Source organism: Lissotriton vulgaris, chromosome 2_2 (genome assembly GCF_964263255.1).
Source record: "Lissotriton vulgaris chromosome 2_2, aLisVul1.2, whole genome shotgun sequence".
NCBI classification, from domain to species: Eukaryota; Metazoa; Chordata; class Amphibia; order Caudata; family Salamandridae; genus Lissotriton; species Lissotriton vulgaris.
The window spans coordinates 221980728-222006252 of record NC_141688.1 but is presented as its reverse complement, the minus strand read 5'-3'; the positions used below and the strand labels follow the sequence as shown (position 1 = coordinate 222006252).

The 25525-nt window shown below is 45.1% G+C and overlaps 1 protein-coding gene across 1 annotated transcript in view; it reads right to left on the bottom strand.

The window, feature by feature from the left end:
- Nucleotides 1-21636, bottom strand: part of TFIP11 (tuftelin interacting protein 11) — a 107254-nt gene extending 85618 nt beyond the window's left edge. Inside the window, exon 1 of the mRNA XM_086959587.1 lies at nt 21550-21636. The gene's annotated coding sequence lies outside the window, so the exon portion shown is untranslated. The remainder of the gene's footprint in view (nt 1-21549) is intronic.
- Nucleotides 21637-25525: the final 3889 nt, after the last annotated feature.

The following is a 25525-nucleotide window of genomic DNA, read 5'->3' as shown; positions in this document are numbered from 1 at the left end:
ATCCTTGCCTCATAGAGTTATTCAATCTCTCTCTAACCTGGGTGTGGAAATCAGCCAGGATTAATTTTAATGAGTTAGGAAACTTCAGACCTATTTCTTTGCAACCTTTTCTGGGTAAAGTCATGGAAATCTTGGTGAATTCACAACTGACAGCTTGATTGGAAAACCATAATCTGCTTGATCCTTCCCAGTTAGGCTTACGTTCATTATATAGCAATGAGACTGCACTGGTGGAGTTCCGAGACAATATAAGACTTTCTTTAGATATTGGATACTCTTCCATATTGTTCCTTCTGGATCGGTCGGCAGTATTTGAAACTATCTCTCTATGCAGTCTTAATTAGTAGACAGAGAGATTGGTTTTGGAGGGAACGCCTTGGAATGGCTGAAGTATTTCGGGAGTCCTTTGTCCCACGAACCAGTCTTGGATTAGGGGGTGCCAGAGGGATCTGCCTTAGGTACCACTCTTTTCAATATTAATGTGGAACTACTAGCACAAGTAATAAAATCCTACGGGTTTTTGAGGAAATCTCCTATGCAAATTACACTCAGCTTGTCATCACTATGGGACCTTATTCAGTAACAACTAAGGAAAGGTTCTGAGACTGTATGAATGATATTGCCACATGCATGCAGTAAAACGGTCTGCAGCTTCACAGAAGCAAGACAGAGATCGTTCTATGTGGTAAAGCCCAATCGGTATGGTCGGATGACTGGTGGTCGAATAGCCTGGGTGTAGTCCCAACTTCGAAGGTTGTGGGCAGAAACCTGGGCATCATGGTGGATGAGGATCTTTCCATGAAAGTACATATTAATGACATCACTGGCGCTTGCTTTGGATTATGACGCCCGCTCATAAAACTATGCGAGTGGCTACCACTTCAGTCAAGAGAATCCTTAGTCCAAGCTTTGCAGTACCACATTATGGATCAGGTGAAGGGCACTATCTGCAGGTAAGGTAATATATTTGCCCATATGTTAATGCTGCTCAAATTTGTATCTATGGTTATTTAACTCAAAGCCTTTATTATTGTAGTTAGAGCTCTAAGTAAATGTTGTAAGCTCTGACTGCACTAGGGACAGTGGTTCCAGTATAAAAATGTGTACACAAGTCATCAAAGTTTAGAATGAGGCTATATGGCTATATATAATGCTCCCGGAATGCTCTTTGATTTGATGAAAATATTTGCAGAAGCTTGAAAGCAAGATTGATGATTCTTTTTTTTGTGTTCAAAGATTTTTATTAGGAGCTACAAAGAGATACATCAGTACAAGAAAGATCAATTTCAATAAAATTAAGTACAGTACTGTAAGAAAATCATAAGAATATGAAATATAAAATTTGGTACTAGCAAAGCAAATCGATTCCAGTAAAACAAACAAGTCCAGTAAAACAAACAAGGTTCCACATATAATGTCCAGCAGGCAGATAGAGGAGAGTTGCGTCCAAAGTTACACGACGGCTTGTATAACATGACCTGGGGAGAAATTGGCACCACCACACTAGAGCAGAAGCATCATGAGTTATACATTTGCGTAAACCAAACCTATAAAACATAGGAAAGATGTAAATATCAACTATGGTATGAAACGCTCCGAGTGCCAAGTAACCAAATTTCAAGGAGGTTTGAATGAGTCAAAGTGATCGTCTAGTGAGGACCAAATTTTCCTGAGAGGCGGTCTCCATGGGGTAGAAGTTAAGGATATGTTGACTGCAGCTCTTAAGTGGGAGACCCAATTCAACCAGTGGGGAAAAGAAGCTTTGTTTGTGCTTTTCCAGTTATTAAGTATGATTTTAACCCCAGCCGTCAGCAACAGGTCCAGTAGGGCTTTGTCATCATCATTGAGTGTGACGGCTTTGGCAAAACCTAGGACAAGCGTTGAAAATTCTCTTGGTAGGGTGATATGGAGGACTTTATTTATAAAGCCAAAGATTCTGTCCCAATAGGAGGTAACACAGGGGCATTTGAAGATTAGGTGTTCCAGATCTCCTCCCTCACCTGTACAATTCCAACACGTGTCGTCGGACCTGATTTTATGCAGAAACAACCTCCTAGATGTCCAGAAGGCCTTGTGTAGAAGCCAGAACTTGGTCTGTGATAGTGTAGGGCAAATTTTGTGGCGAGTGGTGGACTCCCAAGTACTGGCTCAGATTGTGTCTGAGTTAGGTGTGGAGGAGAATGAATCCCCGTATCGTTGGAGAGGTGCATTTAGGGTGGACGATTGTGGCCGCATTAGTTTGTACAGTCTAGAGCCTTGGTGCCCCAATTTGTTAAGAGAGGTGATTAAGACTGGGAGGGAGGGAGTGACAGCCTTCAGGTTAGCCTCTGCTAGTGCTACTTTAATGTGTAAGAAGTTATAGAATTCGACATTATGGAGTCGGAACTTATCCTGAATTTCCTTAAAGGTTAGTGGATGCGAGTTTTCAACGAGTTGGTGGGGGAATATGATACCACTGTCTATCCAGGCGGGGTAGTTTTGAGGTTTCTCTTTGTATGTAATGGCGGCATTGTGCCATAATGACTCCCAATACGAGTGACGGAATTGTTGTGGCAGGTAATTACTAACTTTTAGAAGAGCCAATTTAGTGTTTTTGAAGATAGGACCCGGACCTAGGCTGGGACGGGGTTTGACGGTGGGTAGGGCGCAGGGGCTGAGACCCTTCAATATTGACTTTTCCACAGAGAGCCACACTGGGGTATAATCAGGTTGGGAGGATATCCAGTGCGACCCCTGTTTTGCTAAAAAGGCGGTTTGGTAAATTTTGTAATCCGCCAGATTGACTCCTCCTAGTTTTTTATCTAATCGTAGTTTTTTAAAACTGATTCTGGCTTTTTTGCCCTGCCAAAGAAATGCCGAGATGATTTTATCCAATTTGGTATGGAATTCTTTGGAGAGGAAGAGTAGGAGCATCGTGACAAGGTAGTTAACCAGGGGGGATATCATCATTTTTATGGTTTCAATACGGCCCCACCAGGTGATGAAACGGGGTGACCATCCGGCCAACAGACTTTTGATTTTGTTCAGGGTTTTGTTTTCGTTATGTTTAAGGGTACTCAATAGCTCATCTGTGAACTCAATCCCCAAATATTTAATCACGCCTGTTTGCCAGAATAGGCCGGAATTGCCCAGCACTTCTCACGTAGTGTGGATATTAAGAGGTTTTACTTCGGATTTATCTCTATTTAATTTGTAGCCGGAAAGGGAGGAGTATTTGTCAATTGAGGTCATTAGCGCAGCAATGGAGTTAGCAGGGTTTTCCGTCGTGATCAGAATGTTGTCCGCATACGCTGCTAACTTGACACGCGAGTCCCCAAAAGAAATACCCGCAATGTCCACGTTATTTTTGATATCTGTAAGGAGGGGCTCAAGGGCTAATAGAAAGAGAGCTGGTGAGAGAGGGCAACCCTGTCTGGTACCATGGTATAGGCGGAAAGGGTCAGATAGGGTGCCGTTTATAGCTATCCTGGCAGAAGGGGCAGAGTAGAGGGCCATCACCATCCTGGTAAAGGGGTCGCCAAGGTTGAAAGAGTGCATACACTGACGTAGAAAGGACCACGAGACCTTGTCAAAGGCATTTTCCGCGTTCAAGGTTATCGCCACCATTGGCACAGGAGAGGACTTTGCCTTTTCTAGAATATGACATAATAGTCTTGTGTTGTCGTTAGACATCCGTTTTTTTAGGAAGCCAACCTGCGAGGGGCTAATTAATTTGTGGAGGATGGAATTTAGTCTGGTCGCTAAGATTTTAGCATATATCTTGCAATCTAGATTTATCAAGGATATGGGGCGGTTATTTTTAGTGAGTAGTGGGTCCTTCCCTTCTTTGGGTAGTACTATATTCGTGGCCTCACTCATTGAAGGGGAAACACCGCCACTGACTGCAGCAGAGTTATAAAGCTTAAGGAGCGGAGGGCTAATTTGGTCTGCAAAGGCCTTATAGAAGGGTGCAGTGAAGCCGTCTGCACCTGGGGCCTTATTATTCTTCAGGGTGTTAATTGCTGCTTTGATTTCTGAACTAGAGATTGGGGAGACCAGATGAGATCTGTCAGATTCAGAAAGTTTTGGAAGGTAGAGTGAATTGAGGTAGTCAGCGCAGGCGGATTCGTCTAATATTTTGTCATTTTTGTAAAGATCTTCGTAGAATGTTTTGAAAGTGTCAAGGATGTTTGACTGTTTAGTATGTGTGACGTTGCTGGTATCTTTAATGGACGATATGGTAGTCAGTTTCTGTTTATGTTTGAGGTAGGAGGCCAACAGTTTCCCAGCTCTATTGCCCTCGCATAGTTTTAGGGCCTTGAAGCGATTAATCCATACTCCCGCCCGTTTGCTGGTGATGGAGTTGTATTCATATTTTTTCTTGGTAAACGTATCTAAAACTATAGAATCAAGCGGGTTGGATTTGTGTTGGGCTTCTAGTGTGCCAATCCGGTGTTCCAGAGACTCTAGTTCTTTATTAAGCGCCTTGTTTGTCCTGGCCCTAATGGTGATGATGACCCCACGAATTGCGGCTTTCAGAGCATCCCACAGGGTATTAGGTGTAGTGTTGGGGGTGTTGTTTATGGAAAGATATTTCTCAATGGCGTTTGATATTATTATTTGTTGTGGGGTCTGAAAGTGTCTCATCATTAAAGCGCCATCTCTTCGGTGGGAGAAACGTTTTGGAACCAGCCAGTTTGGTGCGGATACAGGCGTGATCAGAGACTAATTTGGGGGCTATTTCTGTCTCCTCTATAAGATGTGTGAAGGGGCTTGAGACCAAAATGAAGTCGATACGTGACTAGGAATTGTGTGTTGCAGAGTAAAATGTGTAATCCCTACCATCTGGATTTTGTAGGCGCCATGAGTCTTTCAGGTGGTATCTGTCACAGAGGCGAAGGAGGGCATCATGCGAGCGGGAGGGGTGGAAGGCACACTTAGATTGTCTATCAAGAATTGGGTCAAGGGGAGATTAAAGTCACCTCCCGCTATCAACAGGTCATCCGTAGGGATAGGTTCTAATGAGCGGAAGACAGAATCCCAGAATTCCGGGTCGTCTGCGTTTGGGCCGTGGATATTTAGTACATGAATGGGGTCGTCTTCCCTTAGAAGGTTAGTAATGGATAGTCTGCCTACTTCGTCGTGGGAGTGTGAGACTAGAGTAAGGTTAGCTTTTTTTTGTGAGATGCTGGTGAAGACAGGATGTATGACGCCCAATGGATGTTCAAGAAGCGGAGATCATCCTCGGACAGTTTGGTTTCTTGCAGTAAAATAATGTCCCCCTTGGATTTGGAAATATACTCGAGAACTTTCCTCCGTTTTACCGGAAGGGTTGAGGCCCTTAACATTAAGAGAGACTATTGTGAGATCAACGGCTAGTGAGTTTGTCTTAGCCATTTGGGGTGAGGAGCATCGCTGAGAAAGTGCGCTGTGATCTAAGGGAGACAATGGGTAGCTCCCCAAGTTGCTCAGCGCGGTCAGCGTGAGGGCCATTGTGTGAAGGTACAGTGGACTGCAACGAAATGCATCTGACATATGTGGAATAGGTAAACATAAGAACAAAACAGTACAGAAAATAAAGAAAGACTAAGGCACTTTGAACTCTTTTAGCTCCATTTTCTCCCCTCCCTACACCCCCCTCCCCCTCCCTGCACCCCCTCCCCCTATCCCCCCCCCCTATCACCCCCCCAATACGTACATCGGGAGTGCGACGGCAGTCCCGTGCAAGGCGGAAATCAGGGATACATAGATGGTAGCTAGAAGCTTCCCTAGACTAAGATAAGGTAATGTTAGAAATAAGTTCGGCAATTTTACATATTTTAACCAGTACAAGCTGCTGTGACGTTGAAAGGAGAGGCCCATTAACTATAACAGTGAACATGAGCGGTGATTAGAGAGCAAAGGCATTAAGCAGTAATGCGAAATGGATATAACTATAGCACATATAACTAACCGTGTCGGCGAGCCATAAAGAGCAATACAGAGCAATAAAGATCAGCAATATTACAACAATATTACAACGCTATAGCAGGGCACAGGTCTATTGGCATTAAAGCTGCTGCTACACCTACCGCAAATAGGCAAGCATTTAGGAAAGAAACATTGATTACAGGTTGGAGCATACAACATGCGTAAATAGAACACGAAAGAACATCAATATATTGGGGCTCAAGGCCTACTCACAGTACAGATGTGGGTACCTGCATCCACAAGGAAGTGTCAAGCAAAGGAAACTATGGCCCGCAGGAGGACGAACATTGAGGCGCAGGGCAACAATTACGGAGTAGGATATTAAAGGTAGAATTGAAACTAGAATGACAGTAAATTGAGCCAGATTGCAAGTGAGATCATGTCTTCCTTTTGTTCGAGAGGCCGGACGCCAGGTCCTTTTCTTGTTCGAGACGGTCTTCCAGAAGATCAGCAAGGATTTTGGGGTCTGTGAAGTATCTCGGGTGGCTGTTGATTACAACCCTGAATTTCGCTGGACCAGCAAAGGAGAAAGGAATGCTTTTGGATCTTAGCTTGTCTCTGAGCTCCAGGAAACCTTTGCGGATTGCCACTGCATCTCTTGGATAGTCTTGTGTGAAGATGATTTTATGGCCATCCCATGAGATGGAGTGTTTTCTTCTTGCGAATTGGAGGATCATCTCAACGTGCTGAAATCTGAGGGGTTTGCAGATCAGTGGTCTGGGGCCATTGGAACTCTTGGTAGCGAAGGTGGGGATCCTGTGCGCCCTATCCAATTCAAGGCCGTGTGGGAAGTCCAATTTGGTGATCATGGGAATCCATGATTCAAGGAATGCCACGCAGGAATCCGCATCTTTTTCTGAATTCTCCGGAACGCCAAAGTTCTTGAGGTTACCTCTTCTGTTCCTGTCTTCCAACTCCGCGTTGTGGCGTTTCAACTCTTCCGTGGTCTTTTCTAGACATTTGATTTTGGAGACTGATTGTTTTGAGATGTCCTCCATGTCGCTTATTCGTTGTTCAGCCGCGCCCAAGCCCGTGTTAATTACATTTATATCAGCTCTGATCGCAGTGAGCTCAAGTTGCATAGAGTCGGTATTGGATTTGGTGGATTTAGAAAGTTCATGTAGATCTGCCAGTTTCCTGAGAATCATTTCCATATTGGCTGCCATATCGGCTTTACTTTTGATGGGTGAGTCCAAAAGTGAGTCTGGTTTCGCCTTTTTAGAATTATTCCTGTCCTCTCTGTTCGCCATTGTTGCCTGATGTATGTTCTCGTTCGCTGGGTGCCTGCTCGACCCTAAATGCTGTAGGAGAACACCGCTGGATGAAAAGGCTGGGCACCTTTGCGAAAAGTGTCGGCCGCAGGATTGCTATTGTGTCTGGATTATGTTCGCATTTGCTGGGAACCAGCCAGACCGTAGGTGCTGTAGGAGGACACTGCTGGCTGTCGAGACTGGGCACCCACGCGAAAAGAGACTACTTATGCACCTGGGAACACCTGAGTGGATGGGACCAGGCTCCAAGGCATGTATGACACTGGTTACGGCTTACGGAAGAGCAGGGAGTGCACTGAGTAACATGTAGGCGCAGAGACCAATCAATGCATAGTAGGTGAGGTGCGCTGCTCACTTAGATCATGGGTGAGAATCTCCCCAGAGGTCTTCAAACTTTTAGATGTTGAGACCCCCTTGTAAAACCTTTTTAGGCAAAAGGACCCCCTTCCGACAAAAGATTCTAGAAACTGGTACTCCTCATCATAAACAACTATCGACAACCATGAATGCGCCTGTTAGACCTCATCACATCCACCCATCCATCATTCATCCACCCACACTTCCACACATCCATCCATCCTTCATCCATCCACCCTTTCATCCTTTTATCCATACATCCACCCTTTACCTATCCACCCGTCCATCCACACACCCACCTTTTCACACATCCATCCATCCATCATTCATCATTCATCCATGCAACCTTTTATCCATCCATACATCCATCATCCATCCACCCTTTCATCCTTCCATCCATACATCCATCCTTTACCTATCCACCCGTCCATCCATCCATCATTCTTCCACCCACATTTTCACACATCCATCCATCATTCATCCATGCAACCTTTTATCCATCCACCCATACATCCATCCTTCATCCATCCACCCTTTCATCCTTCCATCCATACATCCATCCTTCATCCATCCTCCCTTTCATTATTCCATCCATATATCCATCCACCCTTTCATCCATACATCCACCCACCCATCCATCATTCATCCCCCACCTTTTCACACATCCATCCATCATTCATCCATGCAACCTTTTATCCATCCATACATCCATCATCCATCCACCCTTTCATACTTCCATCCATACATCCATCCTTTACCTATCCACCCGTCCATCCATCCACCCATCATTCTTCCACCCACCTTTTCACACATCCATCCATCATTCACCCATGCAATCTTTTATCCATCCATACTCGCTGTCTCGCCAGAGAGGGTTTCTGGGAGACGTAGTCTCAGAACTGTTTATTATTTTGTTTGTTTTGTTCACGGACAGTTCTTGCCACACAGAGAAAGAGACATTATTCCACGGACGTTTTCTTGTGGGTTCCCTGAAGCAATCTTGTGGCTGACACTGAGAGCGGTTTGTGCCATTTTAAACAACCGCTATTTTTCTACTTCCTTTTTGACTACCTCAGGCCACAGTTTCTGAACTCATTACAGAACGAGTCATAGTCCTTGCAGGCTTGCTGTGGTGTCCTCTATTCACTGCCAGGGTTTTGTATGATTCCGGTGAGTGGTGTGCCTACAAATTGCTTCATATACTGTCCGAGACACCTGAAGTGTAGTGTTGACTGTGTTCCTTACTTTTCCCTAATCAGGTGGGTCCTCTCCTGCTGTCCTAAGCATCTTGGTGACCAGACTCCCGGGGGATCCCAAGGAATCATCGCTACCCATTTTTTATTTTATCCACTTCCCCTTTCCCGGCTAGGTACGTGTGCGCACAGTGTGTTTCGCTTCCACTGTGGGTTCCGTGTCTGGTGGGGTAAGGAGAGCTTAGCATCCGAAGTCGTTTCTGCCGGACACCCTGACCTAAGGTTAGTGGCGTGTGTGAGCCTGCGCTGCTGCCAATCCATGACACCCCCCACCTTTTCACACATCCATCCATGCATCCATCATTCATCCATGCAACCTTTTATCCATCCATACATCCATCCTTCATCCATCCATCCACTTTCATCCTTCCATCCATCCTTCATCCATCCACCCTTACATCCATCCATTCACCCATCACTCATCCACCCACCTTTTCACAAATCCATCCATCATTCATCCATGCAACCTTTTATCCATCCATACATCCATCCCTCATCCATCTACCCTTTCATCCTTCCATCCACCCTTTCATCCATCCATCCTCCATCCACCCACCTTTTCACACATCCATCCATCCATCCTTCATCCATCCATCCACCCTTTCATCTTTACATCCATCCACTCATCATTCATCCACCCACCTTTTCACACATCCGTCCACCCTTTCATCCTTCCATCCGTCCATCCATACAGCCATCCACCCTTTCATCCATCCATCCATACATCCTTCATCCGTCCACCCTTTCATCCATCCATCCACCCATCATTCATTCACCCACCTTGTCTGTGCCTCTCTCATGGGGGTCAGTATCTCTCTGCTTCGTCTTCCTCTCTCATGGGAGGGCATCTCTGTGCCTCCCTGCTTGGGATGGGGGGGGGGGGGGGGGGGGGGGGGGGGCAGCCGGCTGTGAAAACATCTCACCATGAAGAACAGACTCTCAGCCACATTTCTCCTGCACAGGCGCCAGGTATGAGGGCTCGTGGGACTTAAACCAAGGATATGATTGTAATGTCCTTCTGCTGTTTACTGTGTATTTGTAAATCGCTCTGATACCTACGGGTTAAACAAGCGCTATATCAAACGTTAAAAGTAAAAATAAACCCACAGCTAAGCTACAGCCTCCTCAACCCCCCTCCCCTCCCCCCCCCCCAGCTCCTGTATGTCAGCCTGGCTGAAACAGCTTGGACACACACAAAGGCACACCAGAGTACTATCACAGGTCTTTAAAAGACCTTTACTTGTTAACGAGGCTTTAATGTTTTTCACACCTCGGTGTGAATTAGGCGGCCTCCGCCTTAAGGACCCTCGATCAGCCCTACGCCAGGAACTGCACTCTGGCAGAATCTGCGACCCTCTTCCCAGGACTCCACGACCCCCCTGGGGGTCGCGCCCCACAGATTGAAGACCTCTGTCTTAGGGTATTAAAATGCAGCCATGTGGCAGTGAGACCGGTTAAGGATCACCACGTGAGCTTAATGACTCAGGCGCGGCCGCCCGAAGGCCAGCAAAGTCCCCACAAAGCGGTCCCCAGACAGATCTCAGGGCATCGATGGGTGCAGCGAGGGTCCCGGCGCAGGTACCTTTGATCTGGACCGAATCGCGCCGCTGGGAGCAGTGGTAACACGGAGCTCGCTCCCCTATCCGCGGTGCACTCTGTTTAGGCGGCCATTCCTCCTGCCGTCCAAGCCACGCCCCCCAAGATTGATGATTCTTTGCTTTCAAAATAGAATGTTCATAAAAAAGAAGAAAGCAGGAAAAAAAAACATTTAGCTAAACTACTGTAAACTTTCAGGTACCAATTCTCTGCAGCATCATTTAGTAACATGTGTTGCTGCATTCTAGCATTTCCTAAAAAATATTGATAATGAAAAATCAGTGTAACCAGTTTGTATAAGATTATGGGAAACAAAAATAAACAAGCATTGGCAAAGCCAGAAGGTCTGAAATTGGTGGGCAGCTTTTTAATTTTGCCAATGTGTGAATTATTTTGGCATGATTTTTGTAAAACCTTATTGGTGAGGGAGCTGCTGAGTCCTCAGCATCATATTTATAACAAACATTGGCAAAAGCAACAATTGTTTTTTGTCTCAAAAAGCACACACTGCCACAGTAGTTATTGGCAATGAACAATACTACATTGTGGCCGATATGCGCCTTGTGAAAGAGCAGTATGCGGTCACTCACAGTGTAGCCAGCCAATACAGAGAGAGACAGACAGCATTTTAATAAACGCAAAAGGTCATGGTCAACGTCAGACCAAATTTGGGGCCCAATTATTAAAGAAAGTCTCAAAAGTATATGTCTTAGCATTAAGTACAGCTATATGGCTTTGTGAATTCCCCATAATTTACATAAGTAGGACAAGAAATAGTACTCCTAGAAAATATTTGTGAACTGCGTTTTAGCATTAACAAATATGAATGCGCAGATTTGCTCATGCGAAAATCTGAGTGTTTACAAGTTCACTCTCCCTCCAACCACTCTTTCCCCAGCTCTGGAAGAATGCTTACGCCTGCCATTGTCAGGAGTAAATTTCCAACATTTCTCAGTATGAGAAGAGTTGTTGAAAACCCTTAAAACATGCAAGTTATTAGGTTTACAAATACTCAAAAGGGCATTCTAACACTAACTATTGCTTACCACTACCTGCCGCTCCAGTATGTAGATCTCCGGAAACGTGGCAACATAAGGGGATTTTTAAGTATTCAAAAACTACTATGGTATGAGCCCAGGCATTATCAGAGAGGCTACATCAGAGCTCTTATATAATGAGATTGCTTCCATAATTTATCACCACACTACATGGCACCAAAGGGGCAAGTGGATTTTGTAACAGAACAAGTAAATTTATGAAGCAATCTGCCCCATGGACAAGTAGATATTTCATTAAATTCCACACCCCTGGGTTGGCTGACATTTGAAGTGAACTAGCAGCAACAGCGGGACAGGCATCAGACAGTTGTACGAACATCCTGCAGTGAAAAATTACTATAGCACTCATAAGATAGTACAGAAGGCTGAACAACCTTTAATGTACTAGCAGGATGCAGGTTGAAGTGCACAAGCACCATGCTATTCAAAAGATGCTACTCAGTTAAATCATGAAAGACGCTGCTCATGTGCATGTATGATATCCTGAAATGACACAGCACACGTGCGTGCTAGTCACACGTGCAGTGCCAATACAAGCACAAGTGCACCCTGTGCTGATTAACATTTAAAGGTGTACTGCAGCATTGAAATAAAGGATGACAGGCAATAAAAAGTCAGGCAGATCTACTTCAATCATGAGGTGAACTGCATCATTGAAATAAATGACAATGGCCATTATAAAGTCAACTGCAGTTCAACACAATGTCAAATAAACATAATTAATTCTGCTTCAAGGTCAAACTAGACTCAAATTTAAAAAGGCACATTTTTATATTTTTCTTTTCCCTAAATACAAAATCAAGTGTAGAAACAAGCAGTGAAGCTACAATTAACACAGACACAAACAATGATGAGCAGACCATAGCAAATGTATAAAGCATAATTTTCCAAAGGCCTTTAAAATTTCTCTTATCAGCACAATATTGCACAAGGGTGGGAGAAATGGAGAAGATTCAAGCATTTTGTAAACGCTAAATGTTAATAGCACACAGATGTTCATCTGGCGAACAATCTACTAAATTTGGTAAGAGATGATGTAAAGGATTTGAACAAGAAAAGGTAAATGACAGGTTTGATCGGCAAAGGAATTTGGATTTCGAAAATTATAAATTTCAGTGTTACTTTTCAAAATAAGGTGTTCATGGATGAATATGTAACAAGATTAAGGAAGCTTATCACTTTTTGTGAATTCGAAAAGTTTAACAATAAAGAAGCAATAAGACTTAGGATAATTCATGGATGTTCTGTAAAATACAGGAAAAAGTTGTAGGAAAAATTACTTGCAGTCGAACAGTGACAAAAGCATATTACCAATATGGAGCAAGGTCGGGTAAAAACTGAAGAACAATGAAGAACAATGACATACAATATAACATTACATAGAACATATGATGCTAATACAGAATTAGCAGATGGGCAAAATAAAGAAAAAGAGGCAGTGTTATAGATGTGTATTGCAGTTCCCAAATATAAAAGTTTGTCCTGCACTAGGTCAACAATGCGTATAAAGTGAAAGGTTTAATCATTTTACAAGTTTGTGCAGGTTCAAGAGAGATACAAAAAAAAGCATTAAAAAACTGAAACAAGCAAAATATGTTTGAGACTAAAAGGAAAGTAAGCAAAGTTAAATATCGAAGGTAAATGCAGTGTTAAAAATGATTATGAGGATGAAGAAGATGAACAATCATAAAGATTATACAGGATGTCTGAAGGATGCAAATTCAAACAAATTCACATGATCAGAAGAGAGGAAACTAAAAAAATGTCTGTACATAGCGTAGTTGGCTTATAAAAAGTACCTTTTGTGCTAGACAGTGTAGGAACGTGCAATTTAATATGTGTCACTAAATATCAGAACATGGATAAACTACCATCTCTTAGTCCATCACATGTATATGTTTTCTAGTGGGAAGCAAAACAGTGAGTTTTTTGTTTCGGAAGGTTTTCAGAACTAGAAAAGCAGTAAGATCAAGCAATCACATTAACAAGACTGTGAAACCTGTGGCGCAAGTTCACATACATTTACAGACAAAAATAAAAAAAGATAAATTTGATTCTTCATCAAAATATTTTTGAGCCAGTTTCTCGGCCAATGCATTGGATCTCTGATTGTGGTACTTCTGAAAAAAGATAGAGGAAATAAGAATTTGTGTGGTTATGAGAGTCCCCAACACAGTGACTGATAGAAAGAAAGAAGCATCCAAGACCATATTTATAAAGGAAACGATAATTAGCATCAGTGGTGTGCTAAATCTTCTCAAAATTGGGTTTATATAAGGGATGCCATCAATTAGAAATTGATGATTAGTCTTGTTACAGAACATTTTTGCTGCATTTAGGGCAATTTAGGTACAAAAGATTGAACTTTACTACATGCAGGGTTCGAAAATTCCACTCGACCGTTCGCATAGTCGAGCTAAATTTTTAGGTCCTACTCGTCCTTTCTGGCGAGTAGGAAAACAAACCAACTTTTGTCCCCTGTCTGTGAAAACGGAGCAAATGTGACAAGATAACAAGATTTAAAGGCATTTTTATTGCTCACAAAGTTAATGAGCAGTAAAGATGCCTTTAAATCTTGTTACGTTGTCACAATTGCTCCGCTTAAAGAGACGGAGGTCAAGTAGGTTGCAGTTAGGTCGAGGACATTTTTTAAGGTACTAGTCCTGCAGGACTAGTAACATTTTTGGGATTTTTTGAGCCCCGATATGCTCAGCTTCTGGATTTTTCAGAAAACAATAAAGAATGTATGTAATGAGGCCTGTGAGGAATGCACTAAACTATAGTGACAATATTTTGATATTCAGAAAAACACAGGTAGAACATGATTGAGCATTAAGTGAACTACTTGTGACAGCAGGTCTAAAGCTAAACTTAGGAAAGTGTGTGAAACAAATCTGAATTAATATTTTATGGTCACATATTTTCTCAAAAAGGTACAAGACCTGATCCCAAAATTATCATCTTTATACGTGACAGCTATTCCTATAGTGTGTCTGAACTGCTTCCATTTTTGAGAATGGCCAGTTACTGCTCATAGTTCGTAAAAAAATCTGTCATTATAAGAGCACTGCTCTCAGAATTAACAGAGAAAGGTCAAAAACTCAATTGGGATGTAAACTATGAACAAGCATTTAAACAAATAAAAGATGGCGTATTGTCTGCAGCTAATTTTAAGTATTTTGATCCACAATTGTGCACAGAGGTAGTAGTGGATACCATCCCTGTGGGACTTGGTATGCTCTTGGTGCAGCATAAACCTGGCAGGGAAACTCCTTGGTATGTGGTAACACATGCTAGTAAAAGTCTGTCTGATGTTGAATTCAGGTACTCACAGCTAGATAGAGAAAGTCTTGCAGTAGTTTAGGAGTGTGAACATTAACATGAGTTTATATATGGCAAACACTTTGCTTTTAGAACAGACCATCATGCACTAGTTGCAATTTATTGAAACCCAAAAATGACAATGCCTCCACGTACCGAAAGGTGTGAGAAGTGACTGATGGATTATGATTTAAAGATCATTTACAAGCTGGGAAAATAATTTAATCCAGCAAATTATTTGTCTAGGCACCCCACAGAAACAGAGATAGAAGAACAATTGGAAGCAGAAGAATACATATGTTTTATTATCAGGTCTACCGTGCCAGGCATTATATCAGAAAAAGAGCTAATTGGATTGACTGATAAGGATGAAACTAATAAAGAGGTAAAAAAACATATATTTGAAAATAAATACATGTTTATAAATACTGCAACACGATTCCAAGTGTCATATCACAACGGACCACCCGGCTCTAAAGCAGTATCCACAATTATTTACAGGACTAGGAAAGCTGAATGATAAAGCAATCACATTAACACCTTCCATGCTCATGACGAGCTCACGGTGCTCCGGTGTTCATGACGAGCTCAGCTCGTCATGAGCCGTGGAACGCTCACACGCAGAGATAATTCCCCTGCTGTGCAGGCGTTCCACGGAAACAGGTGCAGCTGTGATGAGCTCAGCTCATCATGAGCACCGGAGCGCCGTGCCTCATGTCAAGCTGAGCTTGTCATGAGCGTGGGGGCGCTGTGCGCGCCCTCCTGCCCCCCAGCACAGTGGGGTACTTACCCCCCGCAGCGTAGGGGTTAATGAGGCTGTGACCCCAGTGGCACAAGCTCACAGAAGAGTTCCAGTACATTACAGGCAAATGTAGAAAAAGATACATTCAATTCTTCAGCAAGATATTTTTGAGCCAGTTAAATGGATATCTCTGATTGTGGCAGTTCTGAAAAAAGATACAGAGGATATAAGAATGTGTGGTGATATGAGAGTCCCCAACACAGTGATTGGAACTAAGAAGCATCCAGGACCACAATTTTAAAGGAAATGATAAGTAGCATTCGTGCTCAGAGGCTGTAATTTGGCTAACCAACTAATAACACATGTAACAGGAGATGTTGCCATGGGAGGTTACAAAATGAGACAAGGCGGTACTAAGGAGGGACTACTAAACCTATTGACAAATGAACAGCTGCAGATTACAGAGGACAATGGCACAAGCCAATGAAAAATATGGGAGTCAAGTCAAGTCAAGTCAGAGAATTTATATAGCGCACTACCTACCCAGAGGGTCTCAAGGCGCTTAGAAATGGGAGGAGGTTTACTTGTCAAATATCCACGTTTTAAGTTGCTTTCTGAATGCTAGGTGGTGCTGGGTGAGGCGAAGGTAAGCGGGGAGTGAGTTCCATGTTTTAGCAGCCAGGTAAGAGAATGATCTGCCTCCCATGGTGGTCTTGTTGATGCGAGGTACAGTGGCGAGGGCTTGGCTGGAAGAGCGAAGTTGGCGGGAGGGGGTGTAGAAGGATAGTCGTGAGTTGAGGCATTCCGGTCCGATGTCGTAGAGTGATTTGTGTGCGTGGGTTAGCAGTCGGAAGGTGATTCTCTTATTGACGGGTAGCCAGTGGAGGTCTTTCAGGTGGCCAGAGATGTGTTCGTTGCGCGGGATGTCTAATATGATTCTGGCTGAGGCGTTTTGGATTCCTTGGAGTTTCTTCTGGAGTTTAGCGGACGTACCTGCGTAGAGGGTGTTTCCGTAGTCTAGACGGCTCGTGACTAGAGCATGGGTGACTGTTTTCCTTGTTTCGGTGGGGATCCAGCGAAATGTTTTTCTGAGCATGCGAAGAATGTTGAAGCAGGATGAGGTAACGGCGCTGACTTGTCTGTTCATTGAGAGTGAAGAATCCAGGATGACGCCTAGGTTCCGTGCGTGGTCTGTCGGGATGGGTGCTTTTCCAAGGGCTTCCGGCCACCAAGAGTCGTCCCATGCAGAGGGGGATGTACCTAAGATGAGGACTTCTGTTTTGTCTGAGTTCAGTTTCAGACGGCTTTGTTTCATCCATTCGGCAACTTCTTTCATTCCTTTGTGTAGGTTAGTCTTGGCGGTGCTGGGGTCATTGGTGAGAGAAAGGATTAGTTGAGTGTCATCCGCGTAAGAGATGATGTTGAGGTTGTGTTGGCGGGCGATGGCCGCGAGGGGGCTCATGTAAACGTTGAAGAGGGTGGGGCTGAGTGAGGATCCTTGAGGTACGCCACAGATGACTTCAGTAGCCTCGGACTTGAATGGTGGGAGGCGGACTCTCTGGGTTCTTCCGGTGAGGAACGAGGTGATCCATTCAAGTGCTTTTCCTTGTATTCCGATGTTATTGAGGCGTTGTACCAGGGTGCTGTGACAAACTGTGTCGAATGCTGCCGAGAGGTCGAGGAGGATGAGGGCGACTGTGTCTCCATTGTCCAATAGAGTTCGAATGTCGTCTGTTGCTGCGATGAGGGCGGTCTCAGTGCTGTGTTTTGCTCGGAAGCCAGATTGTGAGGAGTCGAGGGATTTGTTGGCTTCGAGGAAAGCGGCGAGCTGGTTGTTGACGGCTTTCTCGATGACTTTGGCCGGGAATGGAAGGAGCGAAATGGGGCGGTAATTTTTGAGTTCGGTGGGGTCCGCTGTGGGTTTTTTCAGAGGGGCGGTGAGTTCAGCGTGTTTCCAGCTTTCCGGGAAGGTGGCGGAGTTGAAGGAGCAGTTGATGACGTCTCGTAGGTGCGGTGCTATGACGGAGTCTGCTTTGTTGAAGATGTGATGAGGACATGGGTCTGTGGGGGAGCCTGAGTGGATGGAATTCATCAGGCGGATTGTGTCCTCAGTAGAGATTGGGTTCCAGTCGTTGAGGGTGTTCACGGGGGGGGAGTGTTCAGCAAATGGTTGGGTGGGTTGGTCTCCGGGTTGGTTGTCGAAGCTGTTGTGGATGTCTGCAATTTTGTTGTGGAAGAATGAGGCTAGGGAGTCGCAGAGGGCTTGAGAGGGGGTGATGTCGTTGGAGTTGGCTGGGGGGTTGGAGAATTCCTTGACGATGTTGAAGAGTTCCTTGCTGTTGTGGGCGTTGTTGTCAAGTCGATCCTTGAATGCTGTTTTCTTGGCCTTTCGGATTAGTTGGTGGTGAGTGCGGGCGGCGTTTTTGAAGGCGTCCCTGGTGCTAGTGGTTGGGTCTTTTTTCCAGTCCTTTTCAAGGGAGCGGCAGAGTTTCTTGGACTTCTTAAGATCATCGTTGAACCATGAGGCCTTCTTGTTGCCAGGTTTGCTTTGACGTTTTTTCAGTGGTGCTATGGTGTCGGCGGTGTTGGATAACCATAGGGTGAAGTTGGCGGCGGCTTGGTCTGGGTTAGAAGAGTGGGCTGGAGTGTTTCGAAGGAGCGATGCGGAGATCTGGTCGGTGGTGATCTTGTTCCAGTTTCTTTGCAGAGTTGGATGGAGGTGGTTAGTGGGTTTTGGCTTGTTGTAGGTGAAGTGAACGCAGCTGTGGTCAGTCCAGAGGAGATCCGTAGTGTGGCTGAAGGAGACATGATTGCTGGAGGTGAAGATGGGGTCGAGTGTGTGACCTGCGATGTGGGTGGGGGAAGTGACTAGTTGTTTAAGTCCGAGGTTGGCGAGGTTGTCCAAGAGGGTGGTGGTGTTGCGGTCGTTGATATTTTCGAGGTGAAAGTTGAGGTCTCCCAGAAGGATGTATTCTTTGGAGGGGAGCGCGTGTGGAGTGATGAAGTCCGTGATGTCTTCACTGAATTTAGCGCGGGGTCCTGGTGGTCTGTAGAGGAGGGTGCCTCTGAGTGTGGTCTTGGGGTCGATGTGTATTTGGAAGTGGAGGTGTTCGGAGTTGGCGGGGTTGGTGTCAGAGCTGGTTGAGATGCGGATTGATTTCTTATGGACGATAGCGATGCCTCCTCCTGTGTGGCTGGTACGGTCTTTGCGTGTGATCTTATAGTCTTCCGGGATGGCAATGGTGATGTCTGGGGCGGAGGAAGCGTTCATCCATGTTTCCGTTAGGAAGGCGACGTCTGGAGAGATGGTGTCTAGTAGGTTCCATAGGTCAATGGCGTGCCTGTGCACCGAGCGGGTGTTGAGAAGGATGCATTGTATGTGGTTGGGGTCGGGTATCTGTGGTGTGGTCGTAGCGGAGATGTTGTCGGTGCCGCTGAATTTGCAGGAGTAGCAAGAGAATGGTCCATGGGTGTGTCCAGGAGCGGCTTGGACGCAGGTGGGGGCGCGACCGGGGTTAAGGGCTAGGAGGGTGGCGGCATCGTAGGTAATGCGGGAGGGATGGGCAGCGCGAGGGGCAGGGGGTCTGGCGCTGGGCGCGGTCCAGGCGCGGACGGGCGTAGACGGGCTTACCTTTGGCGCACCTTCGGCGCGGATTGGGCGCGATCGCTGCGCGTGAACGCTGCGCGCGGGAACAACTGTCATATATGGATAGTGTAGGGGGAGGGGCAAGGTAGGGTCAGCTGGGAGGCGGGGCGGAGGTCAGGGCAGGGAGGGACAGCAACAGAGCACAAAATGGCAGCTGGTCAGTAAAAGAACCTGAAATGGAGGTACAGCCTGAAACACGACGCTATGCACAAAATAAACACATGTGTGCAAGCGCAAGACAAACCTCCTGGCTGCGCGTTTTAAACAGTGGCACAACGCTAATTAATTACTGTGCACTAAATGGTTCCAAAGCGTCTAGATTATTTCAAGCGCTACGAATATTAATTAATTAATTATTGCAGACAAGAGGCTGAACAGTAATAGAGCTTGTGGGCGCTGCGAGGTCAGTCCGGTAAAGGTGCGCTGCGTTTACACAGCTGATGGAAAGGATATGCTTCTGGGCGCTGCGAAGTCTCTACAGTGATGGCGCGCAGGCAGTCAGGGCAGTGCAGAGACAAGAGGGGCGATGGGGGTGAGCATTAGCAAATTGGCAATAAGGAGCAGCGAGAAATGCAGGTGAGCGCTACGATACCAAATGTCTTCAGTGCTAGGAGCTGCGAGGGGAGCGACCGTAGCTGAGGGAGTCAGGGTGGTCACAGCGTGTGGGTCGGAAGGGGATGCAGATAGTATCTGTGGAAGGTAGGGTCAGCATGCCTTGCAGAGCAACGCATGTGCTGAGCTGGCCCGACCTAAAAATGAAACACTATGCTGAGAGCCAGAAGACTTTTCGAAATTAGAACTACAGTGTAGGAAACTCAGTATTGGTGAAGCAACAGCAAGTAAGAATGTCACAGAATAAGTTCTAAAGAGTCCTTAGGAAGTTCCAAAATTCATAGTACTCCAATTACAGCAGAAAGTAATAGCAGAGTAGTATCAAGAAATATTACTATTTTTCAACAAATGTAATCCAAGTGCTGAGTCTCTACTCTCTTTTGTTTCATTTGATTTTTTCCTCTTCTTTTCGAAAATGAAGGGAGGGGGAGTAATGTAATGTCACAAACTGTGAGATAGTGGAATGTTGGCATTGGAAACTAATTGGGAAATGTAATGTATACAGGGGCAGTTGAGAAAAAAGCTGTAGTGACATACACTATGTTGAGTGCTGAATAAAGTCTAAAAGAAAAGACCCTCCTGTTTTGACTCATTAATTTCAGGGATTACAACCAACATATATATATATAACTTATGACACAAGCAATAAACTATGATGACGAAAGCTGTAGTAGACCTGTGACTAAGGCAGATACTCAGTGGCTCAGAAACGTGGAATATAAGACTATAGCAATGAACTTCAAGAGCAACAGATCGGTACTCATGCATGAGGAGTGTGATGATGACTCGGGACATAGGACAGGTTGAATACAGCTTTGATCATCAGTAGATCGAGCACAGAGAGCGTGATCCCACCTTCTGCAGTCACATTACAAACTGCCGCCGGTGGAATCCACGTACGCAGCACCACAACAGAATGGAACACAGGGTATGTCATACACACAGGAGCATAAAGCACTGCTAAAAGCAAGTGCCACATTACAACAGGGTTATAGGGCCCTTTATATGGGCAGTGAACCTCCAGGGGGAACAAAGCGGTAAACCACCGAAGTTACTTATTGAGGACCACAACTATATACACCAGAACTAAGACAACCCCCAAACCACAGAGCGGATAAAACTCTAGTGGTATAAAGCTGTCTAACACTGGACTACTAGTGATTGCTTGCAGCTAAGATTTTGATGCAGCAGGAACCATTAGTTTTATATAGAGGTCCTGTCCTTACAAACATATCGGGGTGGTTAATATCAGAGCAACAGCTACATTATTCGAACTTTTGAACTATGAGGCAAGTAGCACCTTGGAATTAAAAGCCAAGAAACTAACTACATACTTGAAATTTAAGGCATGGTATGACTACACTTCCTCACTACACCTATATAAATCTATCGATAAAAATATATGTATACGTTTGTATACGGCATTGATTATACATATACTGAAGAGCAATACAACAGAAAAGTATGTAATATATTAGGTTGGCCTGGCAAAAGCCAGTGAATGAAAGAAGGTTGATTTAAGTTGGAGGTGACAGAACCCGGGATAGAAATACAACTGGGTCGATAGGGAATGTATTATATAAAAGAGAGGCCAGGTCTTTGAACATACGATAGGATAGAAGAAGACTAGAGATGGAAAGGGTAAAGGCAGGAGAGGATGCATGTGGGCAGAATAAAGACTGAGAGTAAAATAAAGTGCTCTATGTCTGTTCGGGCTCTCACAAGTGACCCGCAGCAGACTTACTTCAATTTAAGAGCTCCAGCTGCAGGTACATTCACACCGGATCCCAATACACTTCCCTCCCTCACATCCGGCTGCTGTACGCGTCGTAGTACGGTACGCGTGAAGGGACAAACTGAGTGCTGTACTGCAGTAAAAACTGAAGAAAGGCAAACCAAGCTACTGTGCGTCGGCGTACTACGAAGGAAGCAGGAAATGGGAGCGCCATCTTGGAAAAGAAGCCCCTGTGAGTTATCCCAGGCACCTTGGTAGGATGTAACCCAAAAGGAGACGTGTTTCATCTACTATCAAAGTAGTGTCAGTGAAATTTTAAGGTTGCACGTACACTGCGCATCAAAGAAAAAAACACTGCTGTTTTCCTCATCTTGCAATGCCGTTTGTATTGAGTTTGTTTTGAATTTGAGAGTACAGCTGATGTTCAAGGCGTCACTTCTATATTCCTAATTGCATCGGGGGAGTACTGACATGACTGCACCACCCAATTAAGTCACTTTTTGTATTAAGGCACACATATTGCCCACCTCAGGCGACCAGTTGCCACATGGCTGTAGTAAGGGGTAAAACGAATAAGTTGCAGTCTTGAGGAAGAGCGTAGAAACTGGATTTATTTCACAAGTACAGAAACAGGGAGCCCACGACAGAGATTGCTAGTGAGGAAAGCACCAACAGCAAACTGTCGTGGAAGAACAGAATGAGAGGAGTAGGAATCACAAGAACACTCTAAAAAGAATGTAGATGTTTAAAGGCACAGTAATACTGACATACTACATACCCCTCCCATAGCTGCCAAGGTTTCAGATTGCCCTGTGTGATATTTTAAAATTTTGAGTGAAATCATGAGTGACATTTCAACGACTATGAGTGACACTTTCTCGGGAGCAAAGATCATGCATTTAAGGCGAGGGAAACTTATAAATATCAGAAATTACAGCCAACTGAGCAACAAGAAACTCCAAGAACTTCTTGAAACTGTTGCAGAGCAACAGCAATGGAAGGAGACTACTCCTATTGCTCCCTCCTGTAACCATCGTGGATGATCATGAGGCGCAGGCTGAACCGAAAGCAACCGGACTGGCCACCTGTTGTTGTGCTGGTAGGGGCTGGTGACATTACTGGGGTTCAGCTCTGCCTCTCCTCAGCTTGCCTTGTAATGATCACGAGGCAGCCGGGCCATTGCTTAGCAACAAGATGGGGACCCCTGGCCTGGGCCTCGAGTCTGAGTCTCATGTTGTGGCAGGTCTCTCAGACTGTCCAGGCCCCAACTCAACAGGATGTGCGAGCAGAGAGGAGCCACACTGAAGTCAACAACACAGGTCTCTGTCTGTTTGACTCAGTGTGTTTAGGGAAGGCCACTTCACAAATCAGAAAAAAAGACACTGTGAAGAACACTGAGAGTGTAAATGTCCATGCACTGACCCGACTTCGGACTTGATAATACCCACTATTCACAGCCCTACATGACACTCGGAGCAGCTGTTGTGATTACACGTGCTGCAGAAGTATTAAGTCAGACTAAACCAGGGGCAGCAGGCTTTCTGACTCCGGAAGGATAATCAGACAGAGCAGCCCTGTAGATCGATGCTTTTTATTATGTGAAATTATTGTTTCACTGCATCATGTCATGTTAGTAAAGGTCACGGTGGTGCTACCGCCAGGCAAATAGAATAAATGACGCAGTGCTCTTCGTAGAAGGTCCAAGGGGATGGGCTGTAATAATGCTGAAGGCTCAGTGCTTACCTCTCTACGTAGGTGCTGCTGTGTGACAGTGAGTGTCTCACCTTCTGGCTGGCCTACCGGTACCCAATTTCTTTGAAAACTACTGTTCCTACTACATTCGCAGCCTAGGCTTTCTGCCTTTTTTTTTAAATAAATGCATGTCACAGGAGGTAAGTGGCTACATAGAAGTTAACAAACAGCTCTGAGCTCTTGCTGCTGAGTGTCACTTTTCTCTTAACATGGTTGCTACCTCCTACATTTTGTTTGCTGTCACACTTGCACCAGACAGTGCCACCATTGCCTACGACGTAACGTTCGTTTGTTCTTGTGTTTGAGTGTCTGCCATTTATTGCACTATTATAGGCTCTAGTCTACTTGTTACTAACTTTGCACGGTTTTTATAACTTACTTGCACGCGTCGCATCATCATGCCACTTTCCTGTAATGCAGCGCTTGTTCTATATCGTTTGCTCACGATTGTCACTTATGCCTCATGTAACACGTTTGCTTAAGCTTTTTGTGTAATTAATTTGCCTTACAACTAGTTTCTCCTCAGTACTACAGAGTTGTTGTCTCTGTCTGTTGTTGAAGCGCTCTCTGGCACCCGGGGTAAATTGTCCGCATGACGCAGCGCTGCAAAGTTCATAACATAAAAAATAAATAAAACTGTGATAGTCAGTGACTGACACACTTACTAAGTGACTTGCTGAGCTGCTGCCGTACCCACCCACCCACAATGTGGTTCAACACTGGCCACTCTGACTAGTCTGCCTACCAGCTGTGCCTGCTGCTTCATCCCGACGGACACTGTCACTCCTCGGCTGCCGCCGGGCCGCGGCCCCGTCACCCCCGAGCCCGGGCCACGCTCCGCAGTCCAGACCTCGGGCCTGGGCGCAGCTTGGCCAGAGCTGCAGTGAGTCTGTCGCCGCCGCCGGGGCGCTCTGCTGACCTGAGGAACTCAGCTGCCAGAGGTGGGTCTGGGGCAAGGTGCGAGCTGCAGTGTCAAAGCGCTGCGGGGCGCCGCGCACGGCCATGATTGCGCTCAGAGAAACATGAGCGTCTCGTGCCGCACAGCCTGCACTCGTGCTAATCGGCACATCCGGATTAATCCCGGCCCCCTGGTGTGGTTATAGACAGCTGAGTATTACGACTTAGAGGGCAGCCCTGCCCACCAGCAGCAGTCTAGGACAGAGTCTGAGTAGCCGCGCCGGCGCCGCCTGCACCATTTGTTTGCGCATGATGTTTACAGTTTCCGGGCAACAGGAACTTAGTCGGACAGCAAAGGCAGCTGCTGGCAGAGAGACTAGATACATTGTAGCGCGCCGCTGAGCGCTGCAGCAGAGTCTCGCAGTTAACTGTTTAGGCGCTCGGGCGGCTGGCAGTACCTCTCTCAGAACACTGAGAGCCCAAGGCACAGGAGTGCCGCTGGCGAGCCTGGCACAAGTCGAAATGCGTGACAATGCATTTCCGTGCGGTGCTGCGGATCACCGCACTGAAATGCATGAGCGTCACACCTGTTGCATTACTCTTGGCAGGACTGCCCTCCCCCATCAACACCAATTAATATAGTACATAGTCTTTGAATTTGATAGGTAATTTGCAAGTATGATGGTTGCGAACAACAGCATCATTGTTCGAGATATTTATATTGGGTGAAACTTTTCTTGAAGAAGATTGAGAAGAACATGTGAGTGAAGCTAAATTATCAGTTTTAGTATCAAAACCAGGACCAAAAGTAACATCAGAATCATTTTCAACTTCTCTGTTGGAATATACTTTGTTAAAAATTCCAACTTGAGATTTGGTAACTTTTACTACATTGTTCTTGCTCCACCAACCTCTGTTTTCTTAGTAACTTTGATGACACGGACAGGTTGTGTAAATTTTGAAGGACCTTTACATACCTTAAGAGGTTTCTTAATGAGAACCAAATCATGAACATTGGAGTCCATGTTATTAAACTTAGATTTACTATCAAAAATTTCTTTTGATGTCATTGTTTATTGGCAACAAAGTTTTTAGTGAATTGTAAGTCTGTTATTACACTTCTGTTTTTTTCCAGATCTTGCCCTGCAGCTAAATTGCTGAACCATTTAGGCATACGTTTGGATTTAGCTTCTATTCCTCTAAGAGTCTAAAAAGGTGTGATATTAGTGGTAGAATGAGGAGCGTTTAGATATGCCCAAATTCTTTTTTTGTAAGAATTCAGCAATAACAACATTAGATGCAAGAGCAGTTTGAACTTCTTGTTTAATAAAACATT